General features: G+C 43.9%; 1 long non-coding RNA gene across 4 annotated transcripts in view; it reads left to right on the top strand.

Moving 5' to 3' along the window:
- Positions 1 to 14,333, top strand: part of LOC118971827 (uncharacterized) — a 48,680-nt gene that overhangs the window by 25,285 nt on the left and 9,062 nt on the right. The window lies entirely within an intron of this gene.

The raw sequence follows: 14,333 nt of genomic DNA, 5'->3' as shown, positions 1-14,333 counted from the left end.
CTGGAGGGGCCCTGGGACTTGAGAGGCTAGGGGGAGTGAGGGAACATGGACTGGAAAGGATGGACAATAAACTTTAACCTCGTTCCCCTCCCCATTAGCTCGCATCTCAGCCATGACCTGCTTATTTACACCTATACCACCTTCACCAAGGTGCGCTGGCTGGTGCGATAGGGTCTAGTTGAAGCAAAAAGTGGGTGTTTATTGTAGGGAGCCTGGGGTGTCTCCGAATATCCAGGGGCAGAAGCTGCTGCAGGTCACTGAGGGACTGCTCCAGAAGTGGACGTCGTCAGAGAGCCAGGCATCAGCCTCTTGCTAGCTGAGGCTGGGTGTCCGCTCTGTTCTGCTTTCCTTGGTGCCCCTGATTCTGTCCTCTCCCCAGACCAGCCTTCTCTGCCTTTTTGAGCAGTTTGCAAAAGACCACAGCACGCAGCTCTGGAAGCTGTTTGCCTTTAATTCAAGGACCAGTAAAAATGGAGTAGCGCTCTGAAATCTCTAATCCCCAATCCTGGGAGACAGGGGCTAAAGGCTCAGCCTCAATCAGATGTCCACTCTCTAATCAGCTACCGTCAGGGGACCAGTGGCGGCCAGGGGCAGACTGGGAAAACATCACAAAGGTGTCCCAAGTCAAATGGCTTGTCCACCATGAAGATCCTGGTCCCATCCTATGAGAGAAGGGACTTTATCTGTCCCTCTTCCATGGCACTTACCGCTTCCTGTCTGTGTTAGCATTGCTGTTATAAACAGTTTATCCCTCATCCCACATATCTATGAGCTAGTTTGTTTATCTTTATGTATCTCATTGCTTGTGCAAAAAAAAAAGTTGGGTAAGTGCTCAATAAATATTTGAAGTCATGACAATCCCCAAATAAGTAAATTTTCAGGAAACTTAAACAACCTGGCCACGTCTTTCATCACTGCATTGTCTTGAGTTGATTAAATCCAGTTAATTCAATGCATTTTTATTGAGTGCCTTCTTCATACCAGGCACTGTCCTGGCAGTGCAGGGGCTACAACACTAAACAACACAAAGAAAACCCTTTCCCCGTGGAACTTCCTACTTAGTGGTGGAGACCATCAATACCCAATGTTTACTGTGAACTGGACTTTCTGCTAGGCACTGAGGCTAGAGATGTGCTAAGTCTCCTGCACTGCCCTGAAGGAGCCTGGTTTCCTTGGGGGTCACAGATGAATCATCAGATATGTGTCTGCACAACAGGAGAAGTGCTCTAAGACTTCACTGAGAGAGTATTACAACCTAGGGGAGAAGAGGTTAGTCAAGGAAGGTTGTATCAGGAACAGTGGCATGTGAGTTGGATGTGAGTGTGTGTTTGGGGTCTTGGGAGCAGAGGAAAGGACCAAGGAGTGACTGTGATCAGACCCTTCCAAACAGGCACAGGTGAAGGACATTTCAGGCACTGTGGAAGGCCTACTGTGCATTCAGTGTGGCTGCAGCAGCACAAGGAACATGTGGGGAAGGAATGGTGAGGTTGACCAGGGACCTAGCTGGGTCTTGCGTGCTAAGCCCAGGCAGTGATGAGCAAGAATCAACAGCCAGTTGCTCTGGCATCTGGAGGGCAATGATGTTGGCTGCTTCAGGCATGGGACCAGGCAGACCCTGGAGACCAGCAGCAGTATCTGGCATGGAACATATTCTAGAAGGCCCCAGCATGGGGCATTGCACCAGCCCTGTGGTCATTGACCTCTGGCTCATGGAGAGAGACGGCTGGATGGTTGAGATGAAATTTTCACTCCCAAATTGCAACCTTCCTCAGAAAGTACTGAGTCTTCTAACTTTCACTCCCTCGTGAGTGGAGTGGGATTTTCTAAATTTTGTAACTGAATTTAAGAAATCAAAAGAAATGCCCATTTGTACTTAAAAAATAAAAGGTCAGCAGAATGGCGTCTCCATACCGTGTCCTCTGAGTTACAATCCTACTGCCCAAGGCCCCTGAGCCAATGATATGATGAGGGCTCAGGATAAGTGATTTTTAGAGACTGCTTCTGTCCTGGAGTGTGATCGCTCATGGGACTGGAGGTCTGCTCTCCGCTGTCCCAACATGCCTAGGCAGGGGTGGAATGGAGCCAATTTCTTGGGACCTTTCCCTGGTCACAGAGAACCACCATTCATGCCCTAGTCCCCTCCTACTACCTTCCCAGAGCTGTCTCCATCCCCTTTCTTCTCCAGGTAGGCCTCCAGCCATGCAGACTTCCCTGCCTACCTCCGAAGGTTAGGATGGCCTTTTTCTTCTTCTCTGCCTATTAAACATCACTTAAGCCAAAGGTCCTCGTCTCTGGGGAGGCTTCCCCACTCCGTCTGACTCAAGAGCATCCTCCTCTGTACTCAGGCAGCACTTTAGACGCACTGCTGTTACTACTCTCACCTCAAAGAATTGCCGTTATTTGTTCTTAGGTTAGGTTGACTGTATTTGTGGAGCTCAGGGATGAGACCTCAATCATCTCTGAATCTCTGGGCACTAGCAACAGTGCCTGACATATAGCAGACTCTCAGTGAATTCTCTATTTATTAATGGCATATGGTTTATCTGGGCATCCTGTCCATTGGGATTGGGTTGTATGAAGACAGCTTTGGGAAGAATTTCAACAAGCAGAAAATGGGGAAGGGGCATTCCAGGTGAAAGAAGCAGTTTGAACAATGTCACCAAGGTGGAGAATCCTGGAAGATACGGGATCCTGGAGGGAAGTGGGGAGGGAAGGAAGGACAGAACATTCTAGGTGCCAAGGGTGGCACTGGGCTCCTTGAGTGCACTGCTGTGCCAGACCTTTATGACAACCTGGCCAAGTGGCTATTACCGCCAGAGGAGGAGACAGGAGCCAAGAAGGGCCACACGGCTCATGAGCTGGTGATGGAGACAGGACTGGACCAGGCCCGTGAGATTCCCAAGCCCGTGGCTTATCGGGACTCCAGAGGACAGTAAGTCAGGCGGGTGGGCCGAAGCCTAGAGGGAGTGAAGAGGAACAAGAGAGGAAGAGCAGAAGGTGCACTTGACAGTCACGTGGTTGATAAGATGCAGGGATTTTAGACTGCCGGTCATGCACCCAAATCTAGGCCGGGCACTTTAAATATGTCACCTCATTAAAGCCAACAGCAGCCCTATGGAGTGATCGCCCCCATTTAAGGGGGCTACATCTCAGAGTGGCTCAATAATGTGCCCAGTAACAGCCAATAAGTGAGGGAGCCATGACTCGATCCATATCTTTTTGATTTCCTGGGCTTGTTGGGAAAAAAAATTAGTGAGTAAGTAACCACTTGAGAATTCAATTCTGAATGCCATGATGGGGTATGGATTTTTCTTTTCTGACCCGGGCAGTTCCAAGCCTGGGCTTGTCCCCCACCCATGTCCTTTCCTCCCTGTACAGTCTGTCTGCCCACGTGTCTTGTCTCTTTGCTCTGTCCCCTCTGCCTGAATGGATAGAGCTGGATCTTCACACAAGGGTAACTGCTAGGCTTAAAAAATAAAAGACCCATCTTCTGACAGATAAGAACTTTCCTTGAGGAAGAGAATAGATAGGAAGGTGAAGGGAATGTCAAAAAATAGGGGACCCAACCCAGATCTCAAGAAGAGACGCCACCACGGCCCTGGGAGGGCAGGGAAGAAGTTGCCCCCTCGTCTTTATACTTTCCCTCTTTAGGCATTCAGCCCTAAGTGGGTGAAGTTCAAGGGCAGCCTTGCTCCGATTACCTTGGTCTGCTTTTCAAAAGGCGGATTTCCTGGCCCCACTCCAGGTATTCAGTTTTTTGTGGGGCTCCAAAGTCTGCCTTTTTAAACAAGCACGCCAAAGAGTCCACGAGATGAGAACCTTGCCCTGCACAATGCGGTGCACCCATGGGCTTGAGGTGTTAATGCCAAGAGAACCTGAGGTGCCAGGAACCAGGGCTGGCCCCCTTCCAGGGCCCTGCCCCAGTCAGAGGCATTGACCTGGAGGCTGTGTGTAGGAGTCCCCGTCTTTCGGAATTACTGATGTGGTTAGAGTAGCAACGTGACTCTCTGTGGATGGAGGAAGGTAGGTCGGATGTGAGAGTCTCCCTCCGTGAACATGTGTGCGTCATCTTAATCATAGCTTGTATCTTAATTCTCAAAAACAAGTCGTTTTTGTTCCTGTCAGCATCTTGGGTGGCCTGCAACAAAGAGGGTGAGCTGAGGTGGGGAGGCTTGGCTGCAGCCTCAGGTGAGGCTTTAGGGTGTGGTTGGGCCGGGGCCTTGGGAAGCATTCATCAGCCTGCCTTCAGTAGTTCAAAAATATGATTTCAGAAAACACGGCCTGAGGGAACCTGAGAGGTCTCAAAGAGCTATCTGCTTGCAAGAGTTTTAGGGATTATAGCATTTTTTTTTTTTTTAATCATCCGGGATGGGGTGGTCCAGACCACAACTCCATAAGGAAGTGGATTTCAACCTGGATGCACTACAAAATAATCTGAACCTTTAGGAAATAGACATGCCCAGGCCTCACCCCCAGATCTACTGAAGTTGGGCTTTCGGGGGGAGGATCCGGGGCTCTGCATAAATCTCCCTGTGGATTCTGGAAAGGCCAGTCTAGCATTGCTTCAGGAGTAGCATTTGGAGGCTACTCCACTAAGGAGAGAGGGAAAATCATTTCCAGCTTGAGCATTACAATATCAAATCGCTTTCTCTCTCCCCCACCTCCATCTTCGTCTTTTCCCCTCCCACCACAACACGGCAGGAGGCTTAGAAAACTGTTACCTCTCTTTGTCCTGTAGGGCAGCACAGGGATCTATCTAGCTGTGTAAAACCCCAGAAAGAAGGGCTTTATACATTTAAATATATTACATATATTTATTTTCATTATATTTAAATATGGGTGGCTTGCCATTTACACCTGCCTGCTGAGTTTGCTGATGGCAATTGCTGGATGCAGGCTCCCAGGCCCTGGCAGCCATGGAGCCGAGCTGGGTGACATCTGTCCAAGCCATGGCACAGAGGGCCCCTGCACTGGGAGAGCTGGGGTCAGTGAAGTCTTTTCCAGCACAGACATTCTCTGGCTTCGAGGTTAACTGATTTTCTTATTTTCATCTGTTTTCTACACCTCCTTGATTCCCTGCTGGTTGGGTGCATTGAAATCATGTGGGTAGTGAGAAGCTGAAAGTGACTAGAGATGGAAGGAATTAGGGTGTATGGAGTCCCCCTGAGCCTGCATCATCTGAGTCATAGGCTGTGTCTTTACTCTCAATAACAAACTTTTGTTGATGTCAGCATCTTTCTAGAAATAGAACAAGCCCAATCAGGAGGACATCTGCTCCTTAGATGCCTGACACAACGGCCTAGGAATCAAGCAGAAACACCAGAGAGCGACTTGCCCAACAAACGCCCCCCAGACGGTCTCCATGACTATTTCTGCACCTTGATTTGGTGGTGGAGGAGGAAGAGATGGGCTGGGATTTTTCCACCTAAAATCCTTGATTTGTTTGGGCCCTGAAATTCCATTACATGATAGGCAAAGCAGCCGTGCCTTACAAGGACTGACTGGGTACCAACTGCTGTGGGTGGGATGATCTGAATCCTAGAGGAATGCTCTTTGGAAGAACACTCCACCAGCTCCCTCCCTTTCCAAATCATGTCCCTTCTTCAAAGTTCCCCTTCATCCTTGGTTCTTCTGTGGACCCTGTTCTGATCATTCAAGCACTAAGTGATGTCCCCTGCCCCCTCCGGCTCTGATTCTAGAATATACTTGTATCTGTACAATTCACTTGGCTCCCAGTTATGTCTACATTTCTGATTGCCCTCAGTTAGCTTTCTTGGACTGTTACTTATCTTTTCATGCTGGTTTACTTTCTCAAGGACGCTGTGAACAAATTATTGCATTTATGTCATTCATTTACATGTCCAACAAATAGTTCTTGAGTGCAACTTGTGCCAGGCATTGTTCTAAGTCTTGGGAGGTCTTTATCCCTATCTCCATCATCTCCATCTCTCTCTATTTCTCTAATCTGTAACTATCTTTCTCTCTCTATATCTCTCTCTCAAGTGGTTGGAGCTATAAAGATGAAGCAGGCTAAGGGGAGTTGAATAATATAAGGAAAGTCATTCATCAGCCAAATGAGTGACAATTACATTCATTATTTTTTGTTTATTTATCAAAGAATACCCTATGCTAGATGCTAAAAAAAAATTCTGTCTCTGTGACTCGAACCAGCCATTATAAAAAGTAAATGATCCGAATGGGAGGAAAATATTATTAGTCTGGAATACATGGTTATTGAGTTAAACTCTAAAGTAAGAAGCCAGGGCTTGCAAATGGACACTGCAGGGAACTAAATCAGTGAGTAAACGACAAAGTGAAGATAAATTTCCTAGAACACAAAAGCACAAGATAGAGAACAAAAAGGAAAGAATAAAATAACTGTGAAAGTCAGATATCAACAAGCCAACCCACAAATTACTGGACTTTCTAAAATAGTTAATAGAATCATTTGGAGCAGAAGCCATACGTAGAACGTTTATTGGCCTTAAGCAAAATCTTGGTTTTAAAATTGAATGTGCTTATTGTATTAATCAGGAATCTTTGGGTTGTGTCAGAATCCCAGCTCAAACTAACTTAAACAAGAGAGGGTTTTTAGTGGCTCACATAAAAGTCCAAGGGGTCACGGGGAAACCCTCTCTCCAGCTCCAGCTTTCCTCTAAGTTGGCTTCATTCTTAGATTGTTCTTACGGTGGCATCCCGTCACTCCAGGCTTACACTTTTCCTAGCATTCCAAGCCCAATGGAAGGAAAGAGTTCATTTCTAATACTCGTGGCATTAACTTTGGGTTAATCCTCATTGGCTCTGATCAGCCTCTTTTGGGTCTTGTACTCACGCTTGAATGGATCTAGGTGACTGAGAAGGCTTTTTACATTAGTTTCATTGGGAGCGTACTCCCACTCCTGGGAGGAAGGGCGGTCAGCTCTATCCAGTGTCCGCACGGATTGCCAGAAAGCGAGAGGCAGTTTTCCAGAGGATCATGGGGTTGCTGACTCCAGAGGAAGTGGGGGGTGGGTACTGAGTAGGCGAAATACTGTGTGGGGCAAGTTCATAAAGGAATCACTCTCAAACCTATTCCTGTAGAATTTTAAAATCTTAAACAGCATAAAAATCCTATAAATAAATATGCCAGAAGAAAAAAGTCACTACTTCAGATTTCTCCCCCGTATTTCTAAACATTAGATGACAGTGGCACAAAGCCTTTTGAATTGTGAAGGAAAGAGGTTGTATGACTCAAGAAGAATTCTGTGCCTAGGCAAATTGTCACTCATATACTCAGAAAATATAATCCCCAGGATTGTCCTTGAACAAACTGGTAAAAAAATGTGTTCCTGGACAATAAGGATAAATTAAAAGTGGGTACAAATGATCACCAAGTCCTGTGATTTTACCTCTGAAATGAGTTCCCTTGCCACCATCACCTATGGTCCAAACCACCGGCATCAGCGGGACCACTGCCACAGCCTCTTCACTTGTCCTTCTCTGCCACTCTCAACGATTGTAAGCCATTCCTCACATATTTTCCAACGGTTTCCTAGTAAACTAGACCGTATTTCCTGGCTTTTCATCATTTATGGCTTTGTACGGCACATAGGATAAACTCAAGCGCCTTGGAGACCTTGCCTGACTCAGCCTCTGCACACTATCCTTCAGCCACACCATCCTCTGCTTTCTGCATGACAGTCACAGCGCTACGTTCCAGGGATTGGGTCACACTCATCCTCTGCAGGGGCCCCCCCACACGCTGTTCCCTCTACTTGGAACTCTCTGGCAATTCTCTCTTTCACGACATCTCGGGTTACTTATACCGCTTCCTCGGATGTTCTCTGGTGTCACGATCTAAAAATAGGCTTCCTTCTATTTTTCTTGGCACTGTCATCTCAAACCACTAATCACAATCTGGAATTACATTTTTCCTTGTGTTTACCTGTTATGTCTGCCGTGTCCTACAATGGGAGCCCCATGAAGCTAGGGACCACATCTATTTTGTTCACCACTGAATTCACAGGACTTAGCCCTGTGTAGGACATGGGAATGGTGCATAATATATACCTCTAGGGGGAGGAGTGAAGGAACACAGTTATAAGTATGTAGAGAAATCTATATATAGTTGAAGGAATCGATTTAACTCTAATTTCTAAGGTGGTGGAAAACTTTTCTATTAAAGAGTGAGCTATCATGTTAAAAAAAATGGACTAGGGGGCAGATTTTAAAGTTCTCTGTTAAATGAACAAATCTAGTATATAGTGTTCTCTGCTCCTGCTTTAGTGGCATAAAAACTGGTCTATACTGATGTGATGTGGAAGGTCCTAGAGCAGTGTCAGCGGTGCGCGGAGAGTGATTGTGGCCTAGAAGGAAGGGTAGAATTTAGTGATTCAGCAATGTGTGTGTTGCAGTTAAGACAAGAAAAGATTAAAAGCTGAGGAATAAGTGTAGTGAGGTGAAGCACGGCACGGTGAGGACAGCAAGGCTTCCATGTGCCAGAGGGCTCACAGTGGGTTAAAATTTGGAAGAAATCCAGAAACTGTCCCCGTGAGGTCAAAGCTCTCTCCTTGGATGGGCTTAGTGGTCTGTGTGTATACACAGCCCAGGACCTTTGGTCTGTGGACAATAAGGACACCTTGTGGCTCAATAAGAAAGGAGCAAGAAAGATGTAACAAAGAGGCTACTGGCACTGGAGGCCTAAGAAAGGAAGGGCCAGGAGTGGGGGTGTCACCAGTGAAGGGGGCATGAGGATTGTGGAGGACAGCAAAGAAAGACAGAAGCCTCCAGAAACAAACTTCCATGACTCCCCATGAACCCAGGAGTAGGTCATGTTTGGGGGTAGCCAGCAAAGCTGCTCTCTGTTCCTGGAAAACCATCTTTCTGTGTTTGATAATGAGGTCCCTCAAGGTGTGGCCCCCATGGGTGTTGCTGTCTGTGGACTGGGTGTCTCAAGGAACGGGGCAGAGAGGCAGAGGAAGCCATCTCATGCAGAAGAGCTGGGCTGGCTTGCCTGTCTCTGCCATCTCATATCTCTGTAATCGCAAGCTAGTTCAATATTTTAAGACTGCTTTTGTTGAAAGAAAGACATGATAATGATCCCCACATCCTCTGTGGGGTCCCCAAATGTGATAGGCTCTGTGACCCACAATGTCAGAGTTACTTGGTCCTGGAGGACGCTAGGGGTGGGTGGGCAGGAGCTTCTGGAAATGCTGCCTGCGGGCCTGACTTCCACGTGTTTTCCCCGCCAGGTCCTCACTTTTGCTGGGCCTCGAAGAGAGCCTCTGTTGGCCAGATGAGTAGAACATTCCTCTGCCCCATCCTCAGCTCTAACAGAGACTTTAAAAAGATGATTCAATCCTTCACCCTGTCTCTGTCTATGAGGAAAGTCTGCAACACATGCATCCCAATCTCCGGACATTTATCTCGTTTTAGGAGAATCACCAGGAAAGGTCCATCTGTGTCCTCTTCCCTTGTTAAAAGTAGCCCGTGAGAAAATAAGGTTCGACGGGCCATTGCCACTAGAGGGCACCATAGCAGTTACAATGCATCGGGGAACTGCCACAGAAGGAACTATGGTAGTCGTGGGGAGGGCTGGCGTGGTGAGGGGGTTCTATTCCCTTAAATGACTTGCAAGTTACTTTTCATCATTTCTAATGACATTGACAGGGATTTCCTCTAATTAATCAGTAATGCCTAGCTGGGGCTCAGCAACTGCCAGCTACAGCAGAAAGCATCCCATGTATGTTTTTGAAAACCGAAAGCAACTTCACCTGGGGGCAGTTGCCTTCCAAAGGATGCCCACTCTACTGAAGACCCAACCCAGCCACTTTTTATCGCCTTTAGACTCACAGGCAGGGTCAAATCTTAGCTTTCTCTAGGGGGGACAAGTACAAAGTCTGACTTAGGAGGAAATAGTTTATATGCTAGAAGAAGAGCAGGATTCTGTAATGTAGGTTGGCAGGAACCAATGCTCGCTTAATGGATCTGTGTATCAGGTGACTGTAATGGTGGGGATGGGGACTACGTGTGGGCTCAACAACACGGACCTTACTGATCAAGGCATTCTGACTGTCGGTGCTGCTGAATGCCCAACTTGCCGACTAAACGAAGCCCTTGATGTGCCACTATTCCCTAGGGGGTGCAGCCAGCCCCCAGGGGCAGGTTGATCCCATTGCACCCCTTCAGCATCATGGAAGGGAGCAAAAATTTTTCCTTACTGGCTGAGACATGTGTTCTGAGCACATATTTGCTTTCCTGCCCAGAATTGTCTTCTAGCACCATCTGTTGTTACAAAATGTGGTGCACTTTGTACAACATTGCTTCTGATCAAGACAGGCATTTCAAAAGAAGTGAAGCAATGGGTTCATGCCCATGGAATCAACTAGAACAACCCCATACCTCCCAGAAGCAGCTGGTTTACTAGAAAGCTGCATGGCCTTCCAGAGGTTGGGTGGCAGTTGGGAGATTATACTCTGAAAGGACCACGGTTCTTCTTCAAAGGATGTAGATTATACTTTGAATCATAAACAAATAAATGGTTCTATGTTTTCCATAGCCAGACTGTGTGGGTCTAGGAATCAGAGGGGGAAGCGAACTGAAGTCTTCTCACTACTGAATCTCCTAGTCTGCCCACAGATTCTCCCCTCAGACCCCCCCAATCCCTATGACGTAGAGCTTTGCCAGTTTGGAGCCTTGATTCCCAAGAAACAGTGTTATTCTTTTACCCTGACAGAAACCACTATTGCATTGATTTCAAAGACAAGACTGCCACCTGGCCGTTTTGGGCTCCCCATGCCACAGAACCAAGGCAAGCCAGAGTCACTCTCCTGGCTGGGCCAGCTGATGCTGATTGCCGAAGGAAATCTCAAGGGTGGGCGGGAAGGACTATGTCCAGAACCCAGTTTGCTCTCTAGGGTGGCTTTTAGTATTTTCATGTCAATAGTAAAAACTAACAGCAGATGGCAATTTTCACACCCTCTTGCCAAAGGCATAATCAGTGATGATTTAGACATTTCAGGCAACATGGAGTACACCACCATAACAAAGAAAAGAAAGAAAAAATTGAGGTATTGGATGAAGGCAAAGGAAATAGGAAATGAATAGGGGAACAAGGAAGTTATGAATATGAATTATGGCCTCATGCCCTGTTATTTGCTTATTGGGTGTGTGTGTGTGTGTGTGTAATTGCACACATTAACTATTTTATTCTTCTTTGAGGGTGACAAGTACAAATTTATTCTTTTCTCTCCTCATCCTTACTATTTTTACAAGTGGTTGTTGGAAGTTAACTTTATAGTTGGGTTTTTAGGACACATTTACAACAGCAATTACAACAGCACTTGAGAAATAATGATTGTTGCTCAGAGGTGGGTGCAATGACAGCTGGGACTTTACAGATCTGCATTTGGGGAGAAGGCTTTATTGTCTGTTTATATGCAGAAAACTTGAGAAGGAAACAGGTTTTTTTGTGGTCATATCAAAATTCAGATTTTTATAGAGTAGTGTTATGTGTGCTGATGTTGTCACAAATGGCAAGATTTCGTTCTTTTTATGGCTGAGTAATATTCCATGGTACATATGTACCATGTCGTCTTTGCCCATTTATGTATTGATGGGCACTTAGATTGCTTCCATATTTTGACTATTGTAAATAATGCTGCATAAACATAGGAGTGTTTATATCTTTTCAACCTTTCTTTGGGTAGGGTAAATTCCCAGAGTGAGATTACTGGGTCATATGGTATTTTTATTTTTAGTTTTTTGGGAAACCTCCATACTGCTTCCTATAGTGGCTGTACCAATCTGCCTTCCCACCAGCACTGCACAAGGATTGCCTTTTCTCCACATCCTTGCCAAGACTTGTTTAGTCTAGTCTTGTTGATACCAGCCATTTTGACTGATATTAGCCAATCAAATCAACTGATGGTGGTTTTGATTTGCATTTCCCAGATTATTCTTGATGTTGAGCATCTATTCATGCGTCTGTTGGCCATCTGTATGTCTCCTTTAGAAAAAATGTCTATTCAAGTTCTGTACCCATTTTTTAATCAGAATATTTGTTTTTATGACTTTTTTTAGTGTTCAGTTTTATGAGTTCATTATATATTTTGGATATTTGGCAGTATAGATTAGTTTGGGGATTTTTGTGTATTATATAAATATAGTAGCATATTTATATATTATATAAATATGTAAATAGCACCATATAGTATATAGTCTTTTTTTTGTCTGGCTTCTTTAACTCAACATAATTCACCCATGAGATTCATCCATGGTGTTACATGTATAAATATTTCATTTCTTTTTTTTGCTGAGTAGTATTCATTGCATGGATATGCCACAATTTCTTTATTTATTCAACTTCTAATGGATGTTTGAGCTGTTTCCAATGTCAAACTATTTCAAATAGAAGTGCTATGAACACTCATTTAAACATTTTTATATGGATGTGTTTTCTTTTCTCTTGGGTAAATGCCTTGTAGTAAAATAGTTGGATCATATGGCAGATGCCTGTTTAGATTTTTAAAAATCTGTCAAACTGTTTTCCAAAGTGATTGTACCATTTTACATTCCCACCAACAGTGCTATGAGAACCCTCGTCAACACTTGGTAATGGCAGTCTTTTAAAATTTTAACCATTCTAATATGTTCCAGTGTAGTAGTTATCTCATTGTAGTTTTATTTTACATTTCCCTAATGATTCATAGTGTTGAACATCTTCCCATTATTTGCCATCTATATAACATTACTGGTGAATTGCCTGTTCAAATCTTTTGCCCTTATTTAAAATTGAATTGTTTGTTTCTTATTATAAAGTTTAGAGGGCCCTTTATATTTTCTGGATAGAAGTCTTTCATCAGATATATGCTTTGTAAATATTTTCTCCTATTCTGTGTCTTGTCAGTACATTCTCTTATTAACAGTGCCTTCTGAAGAGAAGTTTTAAATTTTGAAAAAGTCTGATTTATCAACTTGTTCTTTTATAGATTGGGCTTTTGGTGTCATATCTATGGAGTCTTTGCATGAGCCAAGATCAAAAGATTTTCTCTAGAGATTTTATAATTTTAAGTTGTACACTTAAATCTATGATCCATTTTTGCATGTTGTATAGGGTAAAGATCTAAGTTCATTTTTCAAAAAATAGGGATATCCATCCAATAAGTGGCCAATATCCAAAATATATAATGAACTCATATAACTCAACACTAAAAAAAGTCATAAAAACAAATATTCTGATTAAAAAATGGGTACAGAACTTGAATAGACATTTTTTCTAAAGGAGACATACAGATGGCCAACAGACGCATGAATAGATGCTCAACATCAAGAATAATCTGGGAAATGCAAATCAAAACCACCATCAGTTGGTTTGATTGGCTAATATCAGTCAAAATGGCTGGTATCAACAAGACTAGACTCAACAAGTCTTGGCAAGGATGTGGAGAAAAGGCAATCCTTGTGCAGTGCTGGTGGGAAGGCAGATTGGTACAGCCACTATAGGAAGCAGTGTGGAGGTTTCCCAAAAGACTAAAAATAAAAATACCATATGACCCAGTAATCTCACTCTGGGAATTTACCCAAAAAAGAGTTGAAAAGTTATAAACAATCCTATGTTTATGCAGCATTACTTGCAATAGTCAAGACATGGAAGCAATCTAAGTGCCCATCAATACATGAATGGGCAAAGAAGACATGGTACATATGTACCATGGAATATTACTCAGCCATAAAAAGAATAAAATCTTGCCATTTGTGACAACATCATGGGCCTAGGGGTATTATCCTAAGTGAAATAATTCAGACAGAGAAAGACAAATACTATGACTTCACTCATATGTAGAATCTAAAAAAAAAAAAAAAACCAAACAAACAAAACAGAAATAGACCCAGAAACACAGAGAACAGACTGGTGGTTGCCACAGGGGAGGAGGGTGGAGGGAATGGGTGAAATTAGTGAAGGGGATAAAGAGATAGAAATTTCAATTATAAAATAAATTAGTCATAGGGATGAAAGTACAGCATACGGAACTTAGTCAATGATATTGTAATATCTTTGTTATGCTGACAGATGGTAACTACACTTATTGTGGTGAGCATTTAGTAATACACATAATTGTCAAATTACTATGTTGCACACCTGAAACCAGTGTAGTATCGTCTATCAACTCTATTTTTAAAAAAATTATAAATAAATAAATATTTTCTCCAGACTCAGTCACTAAGTGGTGGTAACTAAAATGTAAGCCTACATCTATCTAAGCCCAAAGCTTAAATGCTTACTTGCTTCTCATATATTTTGTGGCTAAGATATAACTTTTTCATTCCATAACTTGTGAAGATTTTCTTTTTAG

The sequence above is a fragment of the Manis javanica genome, chromosome 11 (assembly GCF_040802235.1).
Source record: "Manis javanica isolate MJ-LG chromosome 11, MJ_LKY, whole genome shotgun sequence".
Taxonomy (NCBI): domain Eukaryota; kingdom Metazoa; phylum Chordata; class Mammalia; order Pholidota; family Manidae; genus Manis; species Manis javanica.
This window is presented reverse-complemented; position numbering and strand designations above follow the sequence as displayed.